Below are 25,609 nucleotides of genomic sequence, written 5' to 3' on the forward strand. Positions count from 1 at the left end.
TTCTGGAAGTGGAACGAGTATGCAGTGTTAGCGTTCAGCTATTGTGAAGGCTCGCTTTGGCCCAGGGCAAACGAAGCGCCGGGGGAAATCTTAGCAGAGCCCGGCGCCTTTCCACGGTTCAAAGCGTGGAACTGCAGACTCTTTTGCAAAGAAGAGAGCGCCCAGGCAACAGCAGCCCGCACGTTTCTCAGTGAAAGGGAGAACTCCCTGACTTCATCCGGTCCTCTGAGCAAAGCAGGCAGAGGGAGAGAAACTTTCTTTCCTTCCTCTTTCCTGCCACGAATTCCTCATTTGCTCGTGCAAACGCAGGGCTTCTTCGGAAAAACTACGCCGCGGTGCAGGGATCCTTCCAGAGGAGCAACAACATAGTTTGAGCTGGAAGGGCTTGGCAGAGCAGCCGGGGGGAAAAGGCCTCTTGCTATTCTCTTTTCTTTCTGCCTGAATGCGGTCAATTCGCACTTGCCAAAGCAAGGTTTCCCAGCACAAACTACAAAGCAGCAGCTCTCTCCTGGCAGAGGAAGTGCCATGCAGTGTTGCCCTTGCGAGATCGTGTTGCTACAGTGAGGCCCAGGGAAAACACACTGCCTAGAGAAATCCTAGCAAAGCCCTGTGTTTCCCCACAGGAATGTATGTCACTTTCAGTTCTTTGCCAGCAACGGAGCTCAGAGGCAACGTCAGATTGTGTGTATCTCAGGGAGAGAAAGAACACTGTGACTTCCCCCGTTCCTCTGACGAAAGCGGTTAGAGGGAGAAAAGCGTCCTTTGCTTTCGCTTTCCCGCAATGAGCTCGGCAGATCAGCCCTTCGCGAAGGGCCGTTTTCCCCCGGAGAACTGCCTCGCCGTAGCCCGGTTCTGGAAGTGGAACCAGTATGCAGTGTTAGCGTTCAGCTATTGTGAAGGCTCGCTTTGGCCCAGGGCAAACGAAGCGCCGGGGGAAATCTTAGCAGAGCCCGGCGCCTTTCCACGGTTCAAAGCGTGGAACTGCAGACTCTTTTGCAAAGAAGAGAGCGCCCAGGCAACAGCAGCCCGCACGTTTCTCAGTGAAAGGGAGAACTCCCTGACTTCATCCGGTCCTCTGAGCAAAGCAGGCAGAGGGAGAGAAACTTTCTTTCCTTCCTCTTTCCTGCCACGAATTCCTCATTTGCTCTTGCAAACGCAGGGCTTCTTCGGAAAAACTACGCCGCGGTGCAGGGATCCTTCCAGAGGAGCAACGACATAGTTTGAGCTGGAAGGGCTTGGCAGAGCAGCCGGGGAGAAAACGCCTCTTGCTATTCTCTTTTCTTTCTGCCTGAATGCGGTCAATTCGCACTTGCCAAAGCAAGGTTTCCCAGCACAAACTACAGAGCAGCAGCTCTCTCCTGGCGGAGGAAGTGCCATGCAGTGTTGCCCTGGCGAGATCGTGTTGCTACAGTGAGGCCCAGGGAAAACACACTGCCTAGAGAAATCCTAGCAAAGCCCTGTGTTTCCCCACAGGAATGTATGTCACTTTCAGTTCTTTGCCAGCAACGGAGCTCAGAGGCAACGTCAGATTGTGTGTATCTCAGGGAGAGAAAGAACACTGTGACTTCCCCCGTTCCTCTGACGAAAGCGGTTAGAGGGAGAAAAGCGTCCTTTGCTTTCGCTTTCCCGCAATGAGCTCGGCAGATCTGCCCTTCGCGAAGGGCCGTTTTCCCCCGGAGAACTGCCTCGCCGTAGCCCGGTTCTGGAAGTGGAACCACTATGCAGTGTTAGCGTTCAGCTATTGTGAAGGCTCGCTTTGGCCCAGGGCAAACGAAGCGCCGGGGGAAATCTTAGCAGAGCCCGGCGCCTTTCCACGGTTCAAAGCGTGGAACTGCAGACTCTTTTGCAAAGAAGAGAGCGCCCAGGCAACAGCAGCCCGCACGTTTCTCAGTGAAAGGGAGAACTCCCTGACTTCATCCGGTCCTCTGAGCAAAGCAGGCAGAGGGAGAGAAACTTTCTTTCCTTCCTCTTTCCTGCCACGAATTCCTCATTTGCTCTTGCAAACGCAGGGCTTCTTCGGAAAAACTACGCCGCGGTGCAGGGATCCTTCCAGAGGAGCAACGACATAGTTTGAGCTGGAAGGGCTTGGCAGAGCAGCCGGGGAGAAAAGGCCTCTTGCTATTCTCTTTTCTTTCTGCCTGAATGCGGTCAATTCGCACTTGCCAAAGCAAGGTTTCCCAGCACAAACTACAAAGCAGCAGCTCTCTCCTGGCAGAGGAAATCCCATGCAGTTCTGCCCTTGCGAGATCGTGTTGCTACAGTGAGGCCCAGGGAAAACACACTGCCTAGAGAAATCCTAGCAAAGCCCTGTGTTTCCCCACAGGAATGTATGTCACTTTCAGTTCTTTGCCAGCAACGGAGCTCAGAGGCAACGTCAGATTGTGTGTATCTCAGGGAGAGAAAGAACACTGTGACTTCCCCCGTTCCTCTGACGAAAGCGGTTAGAGGGAGAAAAGCGTCCTTTGCTTTCGCTTTCCCGCAATGAGCTCGGCAGATCTGCCCTTCGCGAAGGGCCGTTTTCCCCCGGAGAACTGCCTCGCCGTAGCCCGGTTCTGGAAGTGGAACGAGTATGCAGTGTTAGCGTTCAGCTATTGTGAAGGCTCGCTTTGGCCCAGGGCAAACGAAGCGCCGGGGGAAATCTTAGCAGAGCCCGGCGCCTTTCCACGGTTCAAAGCGTGGAACTGCAGACTCTTTTGCAAAGAAGAGAGCGCCCAGGCAACAGCAGCCCGCACGTTTCTCAGTGAAAGGGAGAACGCCCTGACTTCATCCGGTCCTCTGAGCAAAGCAGGCAGAGGGAGAGAAACTTTCTTTCCTTCCTCTTTCCTGCCACGAATTCCTCGTTTGCTCTTGCAAACGCAGGGCTTCTTCGGAAAAACTACGCCGCGGTGCAGGGATCCTTCCAGAGGAGCAACGACATAGTTTGAGCTGGAAGGGCTTGGCAGAGCAGCCGGGGAGAAAAGGCCTCTTGCTATTCTCTTTTCTTTCTGCCTGAATGCGGTCAATTCGCACTTGCCAAAGCAAGGTTTCCCAGCACAAACTACAAAGCAGCAGCTCTCTCCTGGCAGAGGAAGTGCCATCCAGTGTTGCCCTGGCGAGATCGTGCTGCTACAGTGAGGCCCAGGGAAAACACACTGCCTAGAGAAATCCTAGCAAAGCCCTGTGTTTCCCCACAGGAATGTATGTCACTTTCAGTTCTTTGCCAGCAACGGAGCTCAGAGGCAACGTCAGATTGTGTGTATCTCAGGGAGAGAAAGAACACTGTGACTTCCCCCGTTCCTCTGACGAAAGCGGTTAGAGGGAGAAAAGCGTCCTTTGCTTTCGCTTTCCCGCAAGGAGCTCGGCAGATCTGCCCTTCGCGAAGGGCCGTTTTCCCCCGGAGAACTGCCTCGCCGTAGCCCGGTTCTGGAAGTGGAACGAGTATGCAGTGTTAGCGTTCAGGTATTGTGAAGGCTCGCTTTGGCCCAGGGCAAACGAAGCGCCGGGGGAAATCTTAGCAGAGCCCGGCGCCTTTCCACGGTTCAAAGCGTGGAACTGCAGACTCTTTTGCAAAGAAGAGAGCGCCCAGGCAACAGCAGCCCGCACGTTTCTCAGTGAAAGGGAGAACTCCCTGACTTCATCCAGTCCTCTGAGCAAAGCAGGCAGAGGGAGAGAAACTTTCTTTCCTTCCTCTTTCCTGCCACGAATTCCTCATTTGCTCTTGCAAACGCAGGGCTTCTTCGGAAAAACTACGCCGCGGTGCAGGGATCCTTCCAGAGGAGCAACAACATAGTTTGAGCTGGAAGGGCTTGGCAGAGCAGCCGGGGGGAAAAGGCCTCTTGCTATTCTCTTTTCTTTCTGCCTGAATGCGGTCAATTCGCACTTGCCAAAGCAAGGTTTCCCAGCACAAACTACAAAGCAGCAGCTCTCTCCTGGCAGAGGAAGTGCCATGCAGTGTTGCCCTGGCGAGATCGTGTTGCTACAGTGAGGCCCAGGGAAAACACACTGCCTAGAGAAATCCTAGCAAAGCCCTGTGTTTCCCCACAGGAATGTATGTCACTTTCAGTTCTTTGCCAGCAACGGAGCTCAGAGGCAACGTCAGATTGTGTGTATCTCAGGGAGAGAAAGAACACTGTGACTTCCCCCGTTCCTCTGACGAAAGCGGTTAGAGGGAGAAAAGCGTCCTTTGCTTTCGCTTTCCCGCAATGAGCTCGGCAGATCTGCCCTTCGCGAAGGGCCTTTTTCCCCCGGAGAACTGCCTCGCCGTAGCCCGGTTCTGGAAGTGGAACGAGTATGCAGTGTTAGCGTTCAGCTATTGTGAAGGCTCGCTTTGGCCCAGGGCAAACGAAGCGCCGGGGGAAATCTTAGCAGAGCCCGGCGCCTTTCCACGGTTCAAAGCGTGGAACTGCAGACTCTTTTGCAAAGAAGAGAGCGCCCAGGCAACAGCAGCCCACACGTTTCTCAGTGAAAGGGAGAACTCCCTGACTTCATCCAGTCCTCTGAGCAAAGCAGGCAGAGGGAGAGAAACTTTCTTTCCTTCCTCTTTCCTGCCACGAATTCCTCATTTGCTCGTGCAAACGCAGGGCTTCTTCGGAAAAACTACGCCGCGGTGCAGGGATCCTTCCAGAGGAGCAACGACATAGTTTGAGCTGGAAGGGCTTGGCAGAGCAGCTGGGGAGAAAAGGCCTCTTGCTATTCTCTTTTCTTTCTGCCTGAATGCGGTCAATTCGCACTTGCCAAAGCAAGGTTTCCCAGCACAAACTACAAAGCAGCAGCTCTCTCCTGGCAGAGGAAATCCCATGCAGTTCTGCCCTTGCGAGATAGTGTTGCTACAGTGAGGCCCAGGGAAAACACACTGCCTAGAGAAATCCTAGCAAAGCCCTGTGTTTCCCCACAGGAATGTATGTCACTTTCAGTTCTTTGCCAGCAACGGAGCTCAGAGGCAACGTCAGATTGTGTGTATCTCAGGGAGAGAAAGAACACTGTGACTTCCCCCGTTCCTCTGACGAAAGCGGTTAGAGGGAGAAAAGCGTCCTTTGCTTTCCCTTTCCCGCAATGAGCTCGGCAGATCTGCCCTTCGCGAAGGGCCGTTTTCCCCCGGAGAACTGCCTCGCCGTAGCCCGGTTCTGGAAGTGGAACGAGTATGCATTGTTAGCGTTCAGCTATTGTGAAGGCTCGCTTTGGCCCAGGGCAAACGAAGCGCCGGGGGAAATCTTAGCAGAGCCCGGCGCCTTTCCACGGTTCAAAGCGTGGAACTGCAGACTCTTTTGCAAAGAAGAGAGCGCCCAGGCAACAGCAGCCCGCACGTTTCTCAGTGAAAGGGAGAACTCCCTGACTTCATCCGGTCCTCTGAGCAAAGCAGGCAGAGGGAGAGAAACTTTCTTTCCTTCCTCTTTCCTGCCACGAATTCCTCATTTGCTCGTGCAAACGCAGGGCTTCTTCGGAAAAACTACGCCGCGGTGCAGGGATCCTTCCAGAGGAGCAACGACATAGTTTGAGCTGGAAGGGCTTGGCAGAGCAGCCGGGGAGAAAACGCCTCTTGCTATTCTCTTTTCTTTCTGCCTGAATGCGGTCAATTCGCACTTGCCAAAGCAAGGTTTCCCAGCACAAACTACAAAGCAGCAGCTCTCTCCTGGCAGAGGAAATCCCATGCAGTTCTGCCCTTGCGAGATAGTGTTGCTACAGTGAGGCCCAGGGAAAACACACTGCCTAGAGAAATCCTAGCAAAGCCCTGTGTTTCCCCACAGGAATGTATGTCACTTTCAGTTCTTTGCCAGCAACGGAGCTCAGAGGCAACGTCAGATTGTGTGTATCTCAGGGAGAGAAAGAACACTGTGACTTCCCCCGTTCCTCTGACGAAAGCGGTTAGAGGGAGAAAAGCGTCCTTTGCTTTCGCTTTCCCGCAATGAGCTCGGCAGATCTGCCCTTCGCGAAGGGCCGTTTTCCCCCGGAGAACTGCCTCGCCGTAGCCCGGTTCTGGAAGTGGAACGAGTATGCAGTGTTAGCGTTCAGCTATTGTGAAGGCTCGCTTTGGCCCAGGACAAACGAAGCGCCGGGGGAAATCTTAGCAGAGCCCGGCGCCTTTCCACGGTTCAAAGCGTGGAACTGCAGACTCTTTTGCAAAGAAGAGAGCGCCCAGGCAACAGCAGCCCGCACGTTTCTCAGTGAAAGGGAGAACTCCCTGACTTCATCCGGTCCTCTGAGTAAAGCAGGCAGAGGGAGAGAAACTTTCTTTCCTTCCTCTTTCCTGCCACGAATTCCTCATTTGCTCGTGCAAACGCAGGGCTTCTTCGGAAAAACTACGCCGCGGTGCAGGGATCCTTCCAGAGGAGCAACGACATAGTTTGAGCTGGAAGGGCTTGGCAGAGCAGCCGGGGAGAAAAGGCCTCTTGCTATTCTCTTTTCTTTCTGCCTGAATGCGGTCAATTCGCACTTGCCAAAGCAAGGTTTCCCAGCACAAACTACAGAGCAGCAGCTCTCTCCTGGCGGAGGAAGTGCCATGCAGTGTTGCCCTGGCGAGATAGTGTTGCTACAGTGAGGCCCAGGGAAAACACACTGCCTAGAGAAATCCTAGCAAAGCCCTGTGTTTCCCCACAGGAATGTATGTCACTTTCAGTTCTTTGCCAGCAACGGAGCTCAGAGGCAACGTCAGATTGTGTGTATCTCAGGGAGAGAAAGAACACTGTGACTTCCCCCGTTCCTCTGACGAAAGCGGTTAGAGGGAGAAAAGCGTCCTTTGCTTTCGCTTTCCCGCAATGAGCTCGGCAGATCTGCCCTTCGCGAAGGGCCGTTTTCCCCCGGAGAACTGCCTCGCCGTAGCCCGGTTCTGGAAGTGGAACGAGTATGCAGTGTTAGCGTTCAGCTATTGTGAAGGCTCGCTTTGGCCCAGGGCAAACGAAGCGCCGGGGGAAATCTTAGCAGAGCCCGGCGCCTTTCCACGGTTCAAAGCGTGGAACTGCAGACTCTTTTGCAAAGAAGAGAGCGCCCAGGCAACAGCAGCCCGCACGTTTCTCAGTGAAAGGGAGAACTCCCTGACTTCATCCGGTCCTCTGAGCAAAGCAGGCAGAGGGAGAGAAACTTTCTTTCCTTCCTCTTTCCTGCCACGAATTCCTCATTTGCTCGTGCAAACGCAGGGCTTCTTCGGAAAAACTACGCCGCGGTGCAGGGATCCTTCCAGAGGAGCAACAACATAGTTTGAGCTGGAAGGGCTTGGCAGAGCAGCCGGGGGGAAAAGGCCTCTTGCTATTCTCTTTTCTTTCTGCCTGAATGCGGTCAATTCGCACTTGCCAAAGCAAGGTTTCCCAGCACAAACTACAAAGCAGCAGCTCTCTCCTGGCAGAGGAAGTGCCATGCAGTGTTGCCCTTGCGAGATCGTGTTGCTACAGTGAGGCCCAGGGAAAACACACTGCCTAGAGAAATCCTAGCAAAGCCCTGTGTTTCCCCACAGGAATGTATGTCACTTTCAGTTCTTTGCCAGCAACGGAGCTCAGAGGCAACGTCAGATTGTGTGTATCTCAGGGAGAGAAAGAACACTGTGACTTCCCCCGTTCCTCTGACGAAAGCGGTTAGAGGGAGAAAAGCGTCCTTTGCTTTCGCTTTCCCGCAATGAGCTCGGCAGATCAGCCCTTCGCGAAGGGCCGTTTTCCCCCGGAGAACTGCCTCGCCGTAGCCCGGTTCTGGAAGTGGAACCAGTATGCAGTGTTAGCGTTCAGCTATTGTGAAGGCTCGCTTTGGCCCAGGGCAAACGAAGCGCCGGGGGAAATCTTAGCAGAGCCCGGCGCCTTTCCACGGTTCAAAGCGTGGAACTGCAGACTCTTTTGCAAAGAAGAGAGCGCCCAGGCAACAGCAGCCCGCACGTTTCTCAGTGAAAGGGAGAACTCCCTGACTTCATCCGGTCCTCTGAGCAAAGCAGGCAGAGGGAGAGAAACTTTCTTTCCTTCCTCTTTCCTGCCACGAATTCCTCATTTGCTCGTGCAAACGCAGGGCTTCTTCGGAAAAACTACGCCGCGGTGCAGGGATCCTTCCAGAGGAGCAACGACATAGTTTGAGCTGGAAGGGCTTGGCAGAGCAGCCGGGGAGAAAAGGCCTCTTGCTATTCTCTTTTCTTTCTGCCTGAATGCGGTCAATTCGCACTTGCCAAAGCAAGGTTTCCCAGCACAAACTACAAAGCAGCAGCTCTCTCCTGGCAGAGGAAATCCCATGCAGTTCTGCCCTTGCGAGATAGTGTTGCTACAGTGAGGCCCAGGGAAAACACACTGCCTAGAGAAATCCTAGCAAAGCCCTGTGTTTCCCCACAGGAATGTATGTCACTTTCAGTTCTTTGCCAGCAACGGAGCTCAGAGGCAACGTCAGATTGTGTGTATCTCAGGGAGAGAAAGAACACTGTGACTTCCCCCGTTCCTCTGACGAAAGCGGTTAGAGGGAGAAAAGCGTCCTTTGCTTTCGCTTTCCCGCAATGAGCTCGGCAGATCTGCCCTTCGCGAAGGGCCGTTTTCCCCCGGAGAACTGCCTCGCCGTAGCCCGGTTCTGGAAGTGGAACGAGTATGCAGTGTTAGCGTTCAGCTATTGTGAAGGCTCGCTTTGGCCCAGGACAAACGAAGCGCCGGGGGAAATCTTAGCAGAGCCCGGCGCCTTTCCACGGTTCAAAGCGTGGAACTGCAGACTCTTTTGCAAAGAAGAGAGCGCCCAGGCAACAGCAGCCCGCACGTTTCTCAGTGAAAGGGAGAACTCCCTGACTTCATCCGGTCCTCTGAGTAAAGCAGGCAGAGGGAGAGAAACTTTCTTTCCTTCCTCTTTCCTGCCACGAATTCCTCATTTGCTCGTGCAAACGCAGGGCTTCTTCGGAAAAACTACGCCGCGGTGCAGGGATCCTTCCAGAGGAGCAACGACATAGTTTGAGCTGGAAGGGCTTGGCAGAGCAGCCGGGGAGAAAAGGCCTCTTGCTATTCTCTTTTCTTTCTGCCTGAATGCGGTCAATTCGCACTTGCCAAAGCAAGGTTTCCCAGCACAAACTACAGAGCAGCAGCTCTCTCCTGGCGGAGGAAGTGCCATGCAGTGTTGCCCTGGCGAGATAGTGTTGCTACAGTGAGGCCCAGGGAAAACACACTGCCTAGAGAAATCCTAGCAAAGCCCTGTGTTTCCCCACAGGAATGTATGTCACTTTCAGTTCTTTGCCAGCAACGGAGCTCAGAGGCAACGTCAGATTGTGTGTATCTCAGGGAGAGAAAGAACACTGTGACTTCCCCCGTTCCTCTGACGAAAGCGGTTAGAGGGAGAAAAGCGTCCTTTGCTTTCGCTTTCCCGCAATGAGCTCGGCAGATCTGCCCTTCGCGAAGGGCCGTTTTCCCCCGGAGAACTGCCTCGCCGTAGCCCGGTTCTGGAAGTGGAACGAGTATGCAGTGTTAGCGTTCAGCTATTGTGAAGGCTCGCTTTGGCCCAGGGCAAACGAAGCGCCGGGGGAAATCTTAGCAGAGCCCGGCGCCTTTCCACGGTTCAAAGCGTGGAACTGCAGACTCTTTTGCAAAGAAGAGAGCGCCCAGGCAACAGCAGCCCGCACGTTTCTCAGTGAAAGGGAGAACTCCCTGACTTCATCCGGTCCTCTGAGCAAAGCAGGCAGAGGGAGAGAAACTTTCTTTCCTTCCTCTTTCCTGCCACGAATTCCTCATTTGCTCGTGCAAACGCAGGGCTTCTTCGGAAAAACTACGCCGCGGTGCAGGGATCCTTCCAGAGGAGCAACAACATAGTTTGAGCTGGAAGGGCTTGGCAGAGCAGCCGGGGGGAAAAGGCCTCTTGCTATTCTCTTTTCTTTCTGCCTGAATGCGGTCAATTCGCACTTGCCAAAGCAAGGTTTCCCAGCACAAACTACAAAGCAGCAGCTCTCTCCTGGCAGAGGAAGTGCCATGCAGTGTTGCCCTTGCGAGATCGTGTTGCTACAGTGAGGCCCAGGGAAAACACACTGCCTAGAGAAATCCTAGCAAAGCCCTGTGTTTCCCCACAGGAATGTATGTCACTTTCAGTTCTTTGCCAGCAACGGAGCTCAGAGGCAACGTCAGATTGTGTGTATCTCAGGGAGAGAAAGAACACTGTGACTTCCCCCGTTCCTCTGACGAAAGCGGTTAGAGGGAGAAAAGCGTCCTTTGCTTTCGCTTTCCCGCAATGAGCTCGGCAGATCAGCCCTTCGCGAAGGGCCGTTTTCCCCCGGAGAACTGCCTCGCCGTAGCCCGGTTCTGGAAGTGGAACCAGTATGCAGTGTTAGCGTTCAGCTATTGTGAAGGCTCGCTTTGGCCCAGGGCAAACGAAGCGCCGGGGGAAATCTTAGCAGAGCCCGGCGCCTTTCCACGGTTCAAAGCGTGGAACTGCAGACTCTTTTGCAAAGAAGAGAGCGCCCAGGCAACAGCAGCCCGCACGTTTCTCAGTGAAAGGGAGAACTCCCTGACTTCATCCGGTCCTCTGAGCAAAGCAGGCAGAGGGAGAGAAACTTTCTTTCCTTCCTCTTTCCTGCCACGAATTCCTCATTTGCTCTTGCAAACGCAGGGCTTCTTCGGAAAAACTACGCCGCGGTGCAGGGATCCTTCCAGAGGAGCAACGACATAGTTTGAGCTGGAAGGGCTTGGCAGAGCAGCCGGGGAGAAAACGCCTCTTGCTATTCTCTTTTCTTTCTGCCTGAATGCGGTCAATTCGCACTTGCCAAAGCAAGGTTTCCCAGCACAAACTACAGAGCAGCAGCTCTCTCCTGGCGGAGGAAGTGCCATGCAGTGTTGCCCTGGCGAGATCGTGTTGCTACAGTGAGGCCCAGGGAAAACACACTGCCTAGAGAAATCCTAGCAAAGCCCTGTGTTTCCCCACAGGAATGTATGTCACTTTCAGTTCTTTGCCAGCAACGGAGCTCAGAGGCAACGTCAGATTGTGTGTATCTCAGGGAGAGAAAGAACACTGTGACTTCCCCCGTTCCTCTGACGAAAGCGGTTAGAGGGAGAAAAGCGTCCTTTGCTTTCGCTTTCCCGCAATGAGCTCGGCAGATCTGCCCTTCGCGAAGGGCCGTTTTCCCCCGGAGAACTGCCTCGCCGTAGCCCGGTTCTGGAAGTGGAACCACTATGCAGTGTTAGCGCTCAGCTATTGTGAAGGCTCGCTTTGGCCCAGGGCAAACGAAGCGCCGGGGGAAATCTTAGCAGAGCCCGGCGCCTTTCCACGGTTCAAAGCGTGGAACTGCAGACTCTTTTGCAAAGAAGAGAGCGCCCAGGCAACAGCAGCCCGCACGTTTCTCAGTGAAAGGGAGAACTCCCTGACTTCATCCGGTCCTCTGAGCAAAGCAGGCAGAGGGAGAGAAACTTTCTTTCCTTCCTCTTTCCTGCCACGAATTCCTCATTTGCTCTTGCAAACGCAGGGCTTCTTCGGAAAAACTACGCCGCGGTGCAGGGATCCTTCCAGAGGAGCAACGACATAGTTTGAGCTGGAAGGGCTTGGCAGAGCAGCCGGGGAGAAAAGGCCTCTTGCTATTCTCTTTTCTTTCTGCCTGAATGCGGTCAATTCGCACTTGCCAAAGCAAGGTTTCCCAGCACAAACTACAAAGCAGCAGCTCTCTCCTGGCAGAGGAAATCCCATGCAGTTCTGCCCTTGCGAGATCGTGTTGCTACAGTGAGGCCCAGGGAAAACACACTGCCTAGAGAAATCCTAGCAAAGCCCTGTGTTTCCCCACAGGAATGTATGTCACTTTCAGTTCTTTGCCAGCAACGGAGCTCAGAGGCAACGTCAGATTGTGTGTATCTCAGGGAGAGAAAGAACACTGTGACTTCCCCCGTTCCTCTGACGAAAGCGGTTAGAGGGAGAAAAGCGTCCTTTGCTTTCGCTTTCCCGCAATGAGCTCGGCAGATCTGCCCTTCGCGAAGGGCCGTTTTCCCCCGGAGAACTGCCTCGCCGTAGCCCGGTTCTGGAAGTGGAACGAGTATGCAGTGTTAGCGTTCAGCTATTGTGAAGGCTCGCTTTGGCCCAGGGCAAACGAAGCGCCGGGGGAAATCTTAGCAGAGCCCGGCGCCTTTCCACGGTTCAAAGCGTGGAACTGCAGACTCTTTTGCAAAGAAGAGAGCGCCCAGGCAACAGCAGCCCGCACGTTTCTCAGTGAAAGGGAGAACGCCCTGACTTCATCCGGTCCTCTGAGCAAAGCAGGCAGAGGGAGAGAAACTTTCTTTCCTTCCTCTTTCCTGCCACGAATTCCTCGTTTGCTCTTGCAAACGCAGGGCTTCTTCGGAAAAACTACGCCGCGGTGCAGGGATCCTTCCAGAGGAGCAACGACATAGTTTGAGCTGGAAGGGCTTGGCAGAGCAGCCGGGGAGAAAAGGCCTCTTGCTATTCTCTTTTCTTTCTGCCTGAATGCGGTCAATTCGCACTTGCCAAAGCAAGGTTTCCCAGCACAAACTACAAAGCAGCAGCTCTCTCCTGGCAGAGGAAGTGCCATCCAGTGTTGCCCTGGCGAGATCGTGCTGCTACAGTGAGGCCCAGGGAAAACACACTGCCTAGAGAAATCCTAGCAAAGCCCTGTGTTTCCCCACAGGAATGTATGTCACTTTCAGTTCTTTGCCAGCAACGGAGCTCAGAGGCAACGTCAGATTGTGTGTATCTCAGGGAGAGAAAGAACACTGTGACTTCCCCCGTTCCTCTGACGAAAGCGGTTAGAGGGAGAAAAGCGTCCTTTGCTTTCGCTTTCCCGAAAGGAGCTCGGCAGATCTGCCCTTCGCGAAGGGCCGTTTTCCCCCGGAGAACTGCCTCGCCGTAGCCCGGTTCTGGAAGTGGAACGAGTATGCAGTGTTAGCGTTCAGCTATTGTGAAGGCTCGCTTTGGCCCAGGGCAAACGAAGCGCCGGGGGAAATCTTAGCAGAGCCCGGCGCCTTTCCACGGTTCAAAGCGTGGAACTGCAGACTCTTTTGCAAAGAAGAGAGAGCCCAGGCAACAGCAGCCCGCACGTTTCTCAGTGAAAGGGAGAACTCCCTGACTTCATCCAGTCCTCTGAGCAAAGCAGGCAGAGGGAGAGAAACTTTCTTTCCTTCCTCTTTCCTGCCACGAATTCCTCATTTGCTCTTGCAAACGCAGGGCTTCTTCGGAAAAACTACGCCGCGGTGCAGGGATCCTTCCAGAGGAGCAACAACATAGTTTGAGCTGGAAGGGCTTGGCAGAGCAGCCGGGGGGAAAAGGCCTCTTGCTATTCTCTTTTCTTTCTGCCTGAATGCGGTCAATTCGCACTTGCCAAAGCAAGGTTTCCCAGCACAAACTACAGAGCAGCAGCTCTCTCCTGGCGGAGGAAGTGCCATGCAGTGTTGCCCTGGGGAGATCGTGTTGCTACAGTGAGGCCCAGGGAAAACACACTGCCTAGAGAAATCCTAGCAAAGCCCTGTGTTTCCCCACAGGAATGTATGTCACTTTCAGTTCTTTGCCAGCAACGGAGCTCAGAGGCAACGTCAGATTGTGTGTATCTCAGGGAGAGAAAGAACACTGTGACTTCCCCCGTTCCTCTGACGAAAGCGGTTAGAGGGAGAAAAGCGTCCTTTGCTTTCGCTTTCCCGCAATGAGCTCGGCAGATCTGCCCTTCGCGAAGGGCCTTTTTCCCCCGGAGAACTGCCTCGCCGTAGCCCGGTTCTGGAAGTGGAACGAGTATGCAGTGTTAGCGTTCAGCTATTGTGAAGGCTCGCTTTGGCCCAGGGCAAACGAAGCGCCGGGGGAAATCTTAGCAGAGCCCGGCGCCTTTCCACGGTTCAAAGCGTGGAACTGCAGACTCTTTTGCAAAGAAGAGAGCGCCCAGGCAACAGCAGCCCACACGTTTCTCAGTGAAAGGGAGAACTCCCTGACTTCATCCGGTCCTCTGAGCAAAGCAGGCAGAGGGAGAGAAACTTTCTTTCCTTCCTCTTTCCTGCCACGAATTCCTCATTTGCTCGTGCAAACGCAGGGCTTCTTCGGAAAAACTACGCCGCGGTGCAGGGATCCTTCCAGAGGAGCAACGACATAGTTTGAGCTGGAAGGGCTTGGCAGAGCAGCTGGGGAGAAAAGGCCTCTTGCTATTCTCTTTTCTTTCTGCCTGAATGCGGTCAATTCGCACTTGCCAAAGCAAGGTTTCCCAGCACAAACTACAAAGCAGCAGCTCTCTCCTGGCAGAGGAAATCCCATGCAGTTCTGCCCTTGCGAGATAGTGTTGCTACAGTGAGGCCCAGGGAAAACACACTGCCTAGAGAAATCCTAGCAAAGCCCTGTGTTTCCCCACAGGAATGTATGTCACTTTCAGTTCTTTGCCAGCAACGGAGCTCAGAGGCAACGTCAGATTGTGTGTATCTCAGGGAGAGAAAGAACACTGTGACTTCCCCCGTTCCTCTGACGAAAGCGGTTAGAGGGAGAAAAGCGTCCTTTGCTTTCCCTTTCCCGCAATGAGCTCGGCAGATCTGCCCTTCGCGAAGGGCCGTTTTCCCCCGGAGAACTGCCTCGCCGTAGCCCGGTTCTGGAAGTGGAACGAGTATGCAGTGTTAGCGTTCAGCTATTGTGAAGGCTCGCTTTGGCCCAGGGCAAACGAAGCGCCGGGGGAAATCTTAGCAGAGCCCGGCGCCTTTCCACGGTTCAAAGCGTGGAACTGCAGACTCTTTTGCAAAGAAGAGAGCGCCCAGGCAACAGCAGCCCACACGTTTCTCAGTGAAAGGGAGAACTCCCTGACTTCATCCGGTCCTCTGAGCAAAGCAGGCAGAGGGAGAGAAACTTTCTTTCCTTCCTCTTTCCTGCCACGAATTCCTCATTTGCTCGTGCAAACGCAGGGCTTCTTCGGAAAAACTACGCCGCGGTGCAGGGATCCTTCCAGAGGAGCAACGACATAGTTTGAGCTGGAAGGGCTTGGCAGAGCAGCCGGGGAGAAAAGGCCTCTTGCTATTCTCTTTTCTTTCTGCCTGAATGCGGTCAATTCGCACTTGCCAAAGCAAGGTTTCCCAGCACAAACTACAAAGCAGCAGCTCTCTCCTGGCAGAGGAAATCCCATGCAGTTCTGCCCTTGCGAGATAGTGTTGCTACAGTGAGGCCCAGGGAAAACACACTGCCTAGAGAAATCCTAGCAAAGCCCTGTGTTTCCCCACAGGAATGTATGTCACTTTCAGTTCTTTGCCAGCAACGGAGCTCAGAGGCAACGTCAGATTGTGTGTATCTCAGGGAGAGAAAGAACACTGTGACTTCCCCCGTTCCTCTGACGAAAGCGGTTAGAGGGAGAAAAGCGTCCTTTGCTTTCGCTTTCCCGCAATGAGCTCGGCAGATCTGCCCTTCGCGAAGGGCCGTTTTCCCCCGGAGAACTGCCTCGCCGTAGCCCGGTTCTGGAAGTGGAACGAGTATGCAGTGTTAGCGTTCAGCTATTGTGAAGGCTCGCTTTGGCCCAGGACAAACGAAGCGCCGGGGGAAATCTTAGCAGAGCCCGGCGCCTTTCCACGGTTCAAAGCGTGGAACTGCAGACTCTTTTGCAAAGAAGAGAGCGCCCAGGCAACAGCAGCCCGCACGTTTCTCAGTGAAAGGGAGAACTCCCTGACTTCATCCGGTCCTCTGAGTAAAGCAGGCAGAGGGAGAGAAACTTTCTTTCCTTCCTCTTTCCTGCCACGAATTCCTCATTTGCTCGTGCAAACGCAGGGCTTCTTCGGAAAAACTACGCCGCGGTGCAGGGATCCTTCCAGAGGAGCAACGACATAGTTTGAGCTGGAAGGGCTTGGCAGAGCAGCCGGGGAGAAAAGGCCTCTTGCTATTCTCTTTTCTTTCTGCCTGAATGCGGTCAATTCGCACTTGCCAAAGCAAGGTTTCCCAGCACAAACTACAGAGCAGCAGCTCTCTCCTGGCGGAGGAAGTGCCATGCAGTGTTGCCCTGGCGAGATAGTGTTGCTACAGTGAGGCCCAGGGAAAACACACTGCCTAGAGAAATCCTAGCAAAGCCCTGTGTTTCCCCACAGGAATGTATGTCACTTTCAGTTCTTTGCCAGCAACGGAGCTCAGAGGCAACGTCAGATTGTGTGTATCTCAGGGAGAGAAAGAACACTGTGACTTCCCCCGTTCCTCTGACGAAAGCGGTTAGAGGGAGAAAAGCGTCCTTTGCTTTCGCTTTCCCGCAATGAGCTCGGCAGATCTGCCCTTCGCGAAGGGCCGTTTTCCCCCGGAGAACTGCCTCGCCGTAGCCCGGTTCTGGAAGTGGAACGAGTATGCAGTGTTAGCGTTCAGCTATTGTGAAGGCTCGCTTTGGCCCAGGGCAAACGAAGCGCCGGGGGAAATCTTAGCAGAGCCCGGCGCCTTTCCACGGTTCAAAGCGTGGAACTGCAGACTCTTTTGCAAAGAAGAGAGCGCCCAGGCAACAGCAGCCCGCACGTTTCTCAGTGAAAGGGAGAACTCCCTGACTTCATCCAGTCCTCTGAGCAAAGCAGGCAGAGGGAGAGAAACTTTCTTTCCTTCCTCTTTCCTGCCACGAATTCCTCATTTGCTCGTGCAAACGCAGGGCTTCTTCGGAAAAACTACGCCGCGGTGCAGGGATCCTTCCAGAGGAGCAACAACATAGTTTGAGCTGGAAGGGCTTGGCAGAGCAGCCGGGGAAAAAAGGCCTCTTGCTATTCTCTTTTCTTTCTGCCTGAATGCGGTCAATTCGCACTTGCCAAAGCAAGGTTTCCCAGCACAAACTACAAAGCAGCAGCTCTCTCCTGGCGGAGGAAGTGCCATGCAGTGTTGCCCTGGCGAGATAGTGTTGCTACAGTGAGGCCCAGGGAAAACACACTGCCTAGAGAAATCCTAGCAAAGCCCTGTGTTTCCCCACAGGAATGTATGTCACTTTCAGTTCTTTGCCAGCAACGGAGCTCAGAGGCAACGTCAGATTGTGTGTATCTCAGGGAGAGAAAGAACACTGTGACTTCCCCCGTTCCTCTGACGAAAGCGGTTAGAGGGAGAAAAGCGTCCTTTGCTTTCGCTTTCCCGCAATGAGCTCGGCAGATCTGCCCTTCGCGAAGGGCCGTTTTCCCCCGGAGAACTGCCTCGCCGTAGCCCGGTTCTGGAAGTGGAACGAGTATGCAGTGTTAGCGTTCAGCTATTGTGAAGGCTCGCTTTGGCCCAGGGCAAACGAAGCGCCGGGGGAAATCTTAGCAGAGCCCGGCGCCTTTCCACGGTTCAAAGCGTGGAACTGCAGACTCTTTTGCAAAGAAGAGAGCGCCCAGGCAACAGCAGCCCGCACGTTTCTCAGTGAAAGGGAGAACTCCCTGACTTCATCCGGTCCTCTGAGCAAAGCAGGCAGAGGGAGAGAAACTTTCTTTCCTTCCTCTTTCCTGCCACGAATTCCTCATTTGCTCTTGCAAACGCAGGGCTTCTTCGGAAAAACTACGCCGCGGTGCAGGGATCCTTCCAGAGGAGCAACGACATAGTTTGAGCTGGAAGGGCTTGGCAGAGCAGCTGGGGAGAAAAGGCCTCTTGCTATTCTCTTTTCTTTCTGCCTGAATGCGGTCAATTCGCACTTGCCAAAGCAAGGTTTCCCAGCACAAACTACAAAGCAGCAGCTCTCTCCTGGCAGAGGAAATCCCATGCAGTTCTGCCCTTGCGAGATAGTGTTGCTACAGTGAGGCCCAGGGAAAACACACTGCCTAGAGAAATCCTAGCAAAGCCCTGTGTTTCCCCACAGGAATGTATGTCACTTTCAGTTCTTTGCCAGCAACGGAGCTCAGAGGCAACGTCAGATTGTGTGTATCTCAGGGAGAGAAAGAACACTGTGACTTCCCCCGTTCCTCTGACGAAAGCGGTTAGAGGGAGAAAAGCGTCCTTTGCTTTCGCTTTCCCGCAATGAGCTCGGCAGATCTGCCCTTCGCGAAGGGCCGTTTTCCCCCGGAGAACTGCCTCGCCGTAGCCCGGTTCTGGAAGTGGAACGAGTATGCAGTGTTAGCGTTCAGCTATTGTGAAGGCTCGCTTTGGCCCAGGGCAAACGAAGCGCCGGGGGAAATCTTAGCAGAGCCCGGCGCCTTTTCACGGTTCAAAGCGTGGAACTGCAGACTCTTTTGCAAAGAAGAGAGCGCCCAGGCAACAGCAGCCCGCACGTTTCTCAGTGAAAGGGAGAACTCCCTGACTTCATCCGGTCCTCTGAGCAAAGCAGGCAGAGGGAGAGAAACTTTCTTTCCTTCCTCTTTCCTGCCACGAATTCCTCATTTGCTCTTGCAAACGCAGGGCTTCTTCGGAAAAACTACGCCGCGGTGCAGGGATCCTTCCAGAGGAGCAACGACATAGTTTGAGCTGGAAGGGCTTGGCAGAGCAGCCGGGGAGAAGAGGCCTCTTGCTATTCTCTTTTCTTTCTGCCTGAATGCGGTCAATTCGCACTTGCCAAAGCAAGGTTTCCCAGCACAAACTACAAAGCAGCAGCTCTCTCCTGGCGGAGGAAATCCCATGCAGTTCTGCCCTGGCGAGATCGTGTTGCTACAGTGAGGCCCAGGGAAAACACACTGCCTAGAGAAATCCTAGCAAAGCCCTGTGTTTCCCCACAGGAATGTATGTCACTTTCAGTTCTTTGCCAGCAACGGAGCTCAGAGGCAACGTCAGATTGTGTGTATCTCAGGGAGAGAAAGAACACTGTGACTTCCCCCGTTCCTCTGACGAAAGCGGTTAGAGGGAGAAAAGCGTCCTTTGCTTTCGCTTTCCCGCAATGAGCTCGGCAGATCTGCCCTTCGCGAAGGGCCGTTTTCCCCCGGAGAACTGCCTCGCCGTAGCCCGGTTCTGGAAGTGGAACCACTATGCAGTGTTAGCGTTCAGCTATTGTGAAGGCTCGCTTTGGCCCAGGGCAAACGAAGCGCCGGGGGAAATCTTAGCAGAGCCCGGCGCCTTTCCACGGTTCAAAGCGTGGAACTGCAGACTCTTTTGCAAAGAAGAGAGCGCCCAGGCAACAGCAGCCCGCACGTTTCTCAGTGAAAGGGAGAACTCCCTGACTTCATCCGGTCCTCTGAGCAAAGCAGGCAGAGGGAGAGAAACTTTCTTTCCTTCCTCTTTCCTGCCACGAATTCCTCATTTGCTCTTGCAAACGCAGGGCTTCTTCGGAAAAACTACGCCGCGGTGCAGGGATCCTTCCAGAGGAGCAACGACATAGTTTGAGCTGGAAGGGCTTGGCAGAGCAGCCGGGGAGAAAAGGCCTCTTGCTATTCTCTTTTCTTTCTGCCTGAATGCGGTCAATTCGCACTTGCCAAAGCAAGGTTTCCCAGCACAAACTACAAAGCAGCAGCTCTCTCCTGGCAGAGGAAATCCCATGCAGTTCTGCCCTTGCGAGATCGTGTTGCTACAGTGAGGCCCAGGGAAAACACACTGCCTAGAGAAATCCTAGCAAAGCCCTGTGTTTCCCCACAGGAATGTATGTCACTTTCAGTTCTTTGCCAGCAACGGAGCTCAGAGGCAACGTCAGATTGTGTGTATCTCAGGGAGAGAAAGAACACTGTGACTTCCCCCGTTCCTCTGACGAAAGCGGTTAGAGGGAGAAAAGCGTCCTTTGCTTTCGCTTTCCCGCAATGAGCTCGGCAGATCTGCCCTTCGCGAAGGGCCGTTTTCCCCCGGAGAACTGCCTCGCCGTAGCCCGGTTCTGGAAGTGGAACGAGTATGCAGTGTTAGCGTTCAGCTATTGTGAAGGCTCGCTTTGGCCCAGGACAAACGAAGCGCCGGGGGAAATCTTAGCAGAGCCCGGCGCCTTTCCACGGTTCAAAGCGTGGAACTGCAGACTCTTTTGCAAAGAAGAGAGCGCCCAGGCAACAGCAGCCCGCACGTTTCTCAGTGAAAGGGAGAACTCCCTGACTTCATCCGGTCCTCTGAGCAAAGCAGGCAGAGGGAGAGAAACTTTCTTTCCTTCCTCTTTCCTGCCACGAATTCCTCATTTGCTCTTGCAAACGCAGGGCTTCTTCGGAAAAACTACGCCGCGGTGCAGGGATCCTTCCAGAGGAGCAACGACATAGTTTGAGCTGGAAGGGCTTGGCAGAGCAGCCGGGGAGAAAAGGCCTCTTGCTATTCTCTTTTCTTTCTGCCTGAATGCGGTCAATTCGCACTTGCCAAAGCAAGGTTTCCCAGCACAAACTACAAAGCAGCAGCTCTCTCCTGGCAGAGGAAATCCCATGCAGTTCTGCCCTTGCGAGATCGTGTTGCTACAGTGAGGCCCAGGGAAAACACACTGCCTAGAGAAATCCTAGCAAAGCCCTGTGTTTCCCCACAGGAATGTATGTCACTTTCAGTTCTTTGCCAGCAACGGAGCTCAGAGGCAACGTCAGATTGTGTGTATCTCAGGGAGAGAAAGAACACTGTGACTTCCCCCGTTCCTCTGACGAAAGCGGTTAGAGGGAGAAAAGCGTCCTTTGCTTTCGCTTTCCCGCAATGAGCTCGGCAGATCTGCCCTTCGCGAAGGGCCGTTTTCCCCCGGAGAACTGCCTCACCGTAGCCCGGTTCTGGAAGTGGAACGAGTATGCAGTGTTAGCGTTCAGCTATTGTGAATTCTCGCTTTGGCCCAGGACAAACGAAGCGCCGGGGGAAATCTTAGCAGAGCCCGGCGCCTTTCCACGGTTCAAAGCGTGGAACTGCAGACTCTTTTGCAAAGAAGAGAGCGCCCAGGCAACAGCAGCCCGCACGTTTCTCAGTGAAAGGGAGAACTCCCTGACTTCATCCGGTCCTCTGAGCAAAGCAGGCAGAGGGAGAGAAACTTTCTTTCCTTCCTCTTTCCTGCCACGAATTCCTCATTTGCTCGTGCAAACGCAGGGCTTCTTCGGAAAAACTACGCCGCGGTGCAGGGATCCTTCCAGAGGAGCAACGACATAGTTTGAGCTGGAAGGGCTTGGCAGAGCAGCCGGGGAGAAAAGGCCTCTTGCTATTCTCTTTTCTTTCTGCCTGAATGCGGTCAATTCGCACTTGCCAAAGCAAGGTTTCCCAGCACAAACTACAGAGCAGCAGCTCTCTCCTGGCGGAGGAAGTGCCATGCAGTGTTGCCCTGGCGAGATAGTGTTGCTACAGTGAGGCCCAGGGAAAACACACTGCCTAGAGAAATCCTAGCAAAGCCCTGTGTTTCCCCACAGGAATGTATGTCACTTTCAGTTCTTTGCCAGCAACGGAGCTCAGAGGCAACGTCAGATTGTGTGTATCTCAGGGAGAGAAAGAACACTGTGACTTCCCCCGTTCCTCTGACGAAAGCGGTTAGAGGGAGAAAAGCGTCCTTTGCTTTCGCTTTCCCGCAATGTGCTCGGCAGATCTGCCCTTCGCGAAGGGCCGTTTTCCCCCGGAGAACTGCCTCGCCGTAGCCCGGTTCTGGAAGTGGAACGAGTATGCAGTGTTAGCGTTCAGCTATTGTGAAGGCTCGCTTTGGCCCAGGGCAATCGAAGCGCCGGGGGAAATCTTAGCAGAGCCCGGCGCCTTTCCACGGTTCAAAGCGTGGAACTGCAGACTCTTTTGCAAAGAAGAGAGCGCCCAGGCAACAGCAGCCCGCACGTTTCTCAGTGAAAGGGAGAACTCCCTGACTTCATCCAGTCCTCTGAGCAAAGCAGGCAGAGGGAGAGAAACTTTCTTTCCTTCCTCTTTCCTGCCACGAATTCCTCATTTGCTCGTGCAAACGCAGGGCTTCTTCGGAAAAACTACGCCGCGGTGCAGGGATCCTTCCAGAGGAGCAACAACATAGTTTGAGCTGGAAGGGCTTGGCAGAGCAGCCGGGGAAAAAAGGCCTCTTGCTATTCTCTTTTCTTTCTGCCTGAATGCGGTCAATTCGCACTTGCCAAAGCAAGGTTTCCCAGCACAAACTACAAAGCAGCAGCTCTCTCCTGGCGGAGGAAGTGCCATGCAGTGTTGCCCTGGCGAGATAGTGTTGCTACAGTGAGGCCCAGGGAAAACACACTGCCTAGAGAAATCCTAGCAAAGCCCTGTGTTTCCCCACAGGAATGTATGTCACTTTCAGTTCTTTGCCAGCAACGGAGCTCAGAGGCAACGTCAGATTGTGTGTATCTCAGGGAGAGAAAGAACACTGTGACTTCCCCCGTTCCTCTGACGAAAGCGGTTAGAGGGAGAAAAGCGTCCTTTGCTTTCGCTTTCCCGCAATGAGCTCGGCAGATCTGCCCTTCGCGAAGGGCCGTTTTCCCCCGGAGAACTGCCTCGCCGTAGCCCGGTTCTGGAAGTGGAACGAGTATGCAGTGTTAGCGTTCAGCTATTGTGAAGGCTCGCTTTGGCCCAGGGCAAACGAAGCGCCGGGGGAAATCTTAGCAGAGCCCGGCGCCTTTCCACGGTTCAAAGCGTGGAACTGCAGACTCTTTTGCAAAGAAGAGAGCGCCCAGGCAACAGCAGCCCGCACGTTTCTCAGTGAAAGGGAGAACTCCCTGACTTCATCCGGTCCTCTGAGCAAAGCAGGCAGAGGGAGAGAAACTTTCTTTCCTTCCTCTTTCCTGCCACGAATTCCTCATTTGCTCTTGCAAACGCAGGGCTTCTTCGGAAAAACTACGCCGCGGTGCAGGGATCCTTCCAGAGGAGCAACGACATAGTTTGAGCTGGAAGGGCTTGGCAGAGCAGCTGGGGAGAAAAGGCCTCTTGCTATTCTCTTTTCTTTCTGCCTGAATGCGGTCAATTCGCACTTGCCAAAGCAAGGTTTCCCAGCACAAACTACAAAGCAGCAGCTCTCTCCTGGCAGAGGAAATCCCATGCAGTTCTGCCCTTGCGAGATAGTGTTGCTACAGTGAGGCCCAGGGAAAACACACTGCCTAGAGAAATCCTAGCAAAGCCCTGTGTTTCCCCACAGGAATGTATGTCACTTTCAGTTCTTTGCCAGCAACGGAGCTCAGAGGCAACGTCAGATTGTGTGTATCTCAGGGAGAGAAAGAACACTGTGACTTCCCCCGTTCCTCTGACGAAAGCGGTTAGAGGGAGAAAAGCGTCCTTTGCTTTCGCTTTCCCGCAATGAGCTCGGCAGATCTGCCCTTCGCGAAGGGCCGTTTTCCCCCGGAGAACTGCCTCGCCGTAGCCCGGTTCTGGAAGTGGAACGAGTATGCAGTGTTAGCGTTCAGCTATTGTGAAGGCTCGCTTTGGCCCAGGGCAAACGAAGCGCCGGGGGAAATCTTAGCAGAGCCCGGCGCCTTTTCACGGTTCAAAGCGTGGAACTGCAGACTCTTTTGCAAAGAAGAGAGCGCCCAGGCAACAGCAGCCCGCACGTTTCTCAGTGAAAGGGAGAACTCCCTGACTTCATCCGGTCCTCTGAGCAAAGCAGGCAGAGGGAGAGAAACTTTCTTTCCTTCCTCTTTCCTGCCACGAATTCCTCATTTGCTCTTGCAAACGCAGGGCTTCTTCGGAAAAACTACGCCGCGGTGCAGGGATCCTTCCAGAGGAGCAACGACATAGTTTGAGCTGGAAGGGCTTGGCAGAGCAGCCGGGGAGAAGAGGCCTCTTGCTATTCTCTTTTCTTTCTGCCTGAATGCGGTCAATTCGCACTTGCCAAAGCAAGGTTTCCCAGCACAAACTACAAAGCAGCAGCTCTCTCCTGGCGGAGGAAATCCCATGCAGTTCTGCCCTGGCGAGATCGTGTTGCTACAGTGAGGCCCAGGGAAAACACACTGCCTAGAGAAATCCTAGCAAAGCCCTGTGTTTCCCCACAGGAATGTATGTCACTTTCAGTTCTTTGCCAGCAACGGAGCTCAGAGGCAACGTCAGATTGTGTGTATCTCAGGGAGAGAAAGAACACTGTGACTTCCCCCGTTCCTCTGACGAAAGCGGTTAGAGGGAGAAAAGCGTCCTTTGCTTTCGCTTTCCCGCAATGAGCTCGGCAGATCTGCCCTTCGCGAAGGGCCGTTTTCCCCCGGAGAACTGCCTCGCCGTAGCCCGGTTCTGGAAGTGGAACCACTATGCAGTGTTAGCGTTCAGCTATTGTGAAGGCTCGCTTTGGCCCAGGGCAAACGAAGCGCCGGGGGAAATCTTAGCAGAGCCCGGCGCCTTTCCACGGTTCAAAGCGTGGAACTGCAGACTCTTTTGCAAAGAAGAGAGCGCCCAGGCAACAGCAGCCCGCACGTTTCTCAGTGAAAGGGAGAACTCCCTGACTTCATCCGGTCCTCTGAGCAAAGCAGGCAGAGGGAGAGAAACTTTCTTTCCTTCCTCTTTCCTGCCACGAATTCCTCATTTGCTCTTGCAAACGCAGGGCTTCTTCGGAAAAACTACGCCGCGGTGCAGGGATCCTTCCAGAGGAGCAACGACATAGTTTGAGCTGGAAGGGCTTGGCAGAGCAGCCGGGGAGAAAAGGCCTCTTGCTATTCTCTTTTCTTTCTGCCTGAATGCGGTCAATTCGCACTTGCCAAAGCAAGGTTTCCCAGCACAAACTACAAAGCAGCAGCTCTCTCCTGGCAGAGGAAATCCCATGCAGTTCTGCCCTTGCGAGATCGTGTTGCTACAGTGAGGCCCAGGGAAAACACACTGCCTAGAGAAATCCTAGCAAAGCCCTGTGTTTCCCCACAGGAATGTATGTCACTTTCAGTTCTTTGCCAGCAACGGAGCTCAGAGGCAACGTCAGATTGTGTGTATCTCAGGGAGAGAAAGAACACTGTGACTTCCCCCGTTCCTCTGACGAAAGCGGTTAGAGGGAGAAAAGCGTCCTTTGCTTTCGCTTTCCCGCAATGAGCTCGGCAGATCTGCCCTTCGCGAAGGGCCGTTTTCCCCCGGAGAACTGCCTCGCCGTAGCCCGGTTCTGGAAGTGGAACGAGTATGCAGTGTTAGCGTTCAGCTATTGTGAAGGCTCGCTTTGGCCCAGGACAAACGAAGCGCCGGGGGAAATCTTAGCAGAGCCCGGCGCCTTTCCACGGTTCAAAGCGTGGAACTGCAGACTCTTTTGCAAAGAAGAGAGCGCCCAGGCAACAGCAGCCCGCACGTTTCTCAGTGAAAGGGAGAACTCCCTGACTTCATCCGGTCCTCTGAGCAAAGCAGGCAGAGGGAGAGAAACTTTCTTTCCTTCCTCTTTCCTGCCACGAATTCCTCATTTGCTCTTGCAAACGCAGGGCTTCTTCGGAAAAACTACGCCGCGGTGCAGGGATCCTTCCAGAGGAGCAACGACATAGTTTGAGCTGGAAGGGCTTGGCAGAGCAGCCGGGGAGAAAAGGCCTCTTGCTATTCTCTTTTCTTTCTGCCTGAATGCGGTCAATTCGCACTTGCCAAAGCAAGGTTTCCCAGCACAAACTACAAAGCAGCAGCTCTCTCCTGGCAGAGGAAATCCCATGCAGTTCTGCCCTTGCGAGATCGTGTTGCTACAGTGAGGCCCAGGGAAAACACACTGCCTAGAGAAATCCTAGCAAAGCCCTGTGTTTCCCCACAGGAATGTATGTCACTTTCAGTTCTTTGCCAGCAACGGAGCTCAGAGGCAACGTCAGATTGTGTGTATCTCAGGGAGAGAAAGAACACTGTGACTTCCCCCGTTCCTCTGACGAAAGCGGTTAGAGGGAGAAAAGCGTCCTTTGCTTTCGCTTTCCCGCAATGAGCTCGGCAGATCTGCCCTTCGCGAAGGGCCGTTTTCCCCCGGAGAACTGCCTCACCGTAGCCCGGTTCTGGAAGTGGAACGAGTATGCAGTGTTAGCGTTCAGCTATTGTGAATTCTCGCTTTGGCCCAGGACAAACGAAGCGCCGGGGGAAATCTTAGCAGAGCCCGGCGCCT

Source organism: Elephas maximus, chromosome 19 (assembly GCF_024166365.1).
Source record: "Elephas maximus indicus isolate mEleMax1 chromosome 19, mEleMax1 primary haplotype, whole genome shotgun sequence".
In the NCBI taxonomy this organism is placed as follows: Eukaryota; Metazoa; Chordata; class Mammalia; order Proboscidea; family Elephantidae; genus Elephas; species Elephas maximus.